Below are 247 nucleotides of genomic sequence, written 5' to 3'. Positions count from 1 at the left end.
GGGGGGGGGGTATACTATTTAATGACCACTATCAAGCATAAACCCCAAAAAAAACAGTTTTGATGGGGAACAAATGATGGGATACTTCCCCCCCCCCTCAGTTTTTTAATATATTAAACAGCACCAAAATTATTTCTCTTGTAAAGATATATAACTCTAGGATTTACTAAAATTTTTTAAACTTCAAGAGTATAGTATAACACCATTTTTAATAAAAAATCCGTAAACAGTAATCTTTTGTCTAAAT

The sequence above is a fragment of the Penaeus monodon genome, chromosome 21, assembly GCF_015228065.2.
Source record: "Penaeus monodon isolate SGIC_2016 chromosome 21, NSTDA_Pmon_1, whole genome shotgun sequence".
In the NCBI taxonomy this organism is placed as follows: Eukaryota; Metazoa; Arthropoda; class Malacostraca; order Decapoda; family Penaeidae; genus Penaeus; species Penaeus monodon.
The sequence above is the reverse complement of the archived record's forward strand: the minus strand, read 5'-3'. Positions refer to the sequence as shown.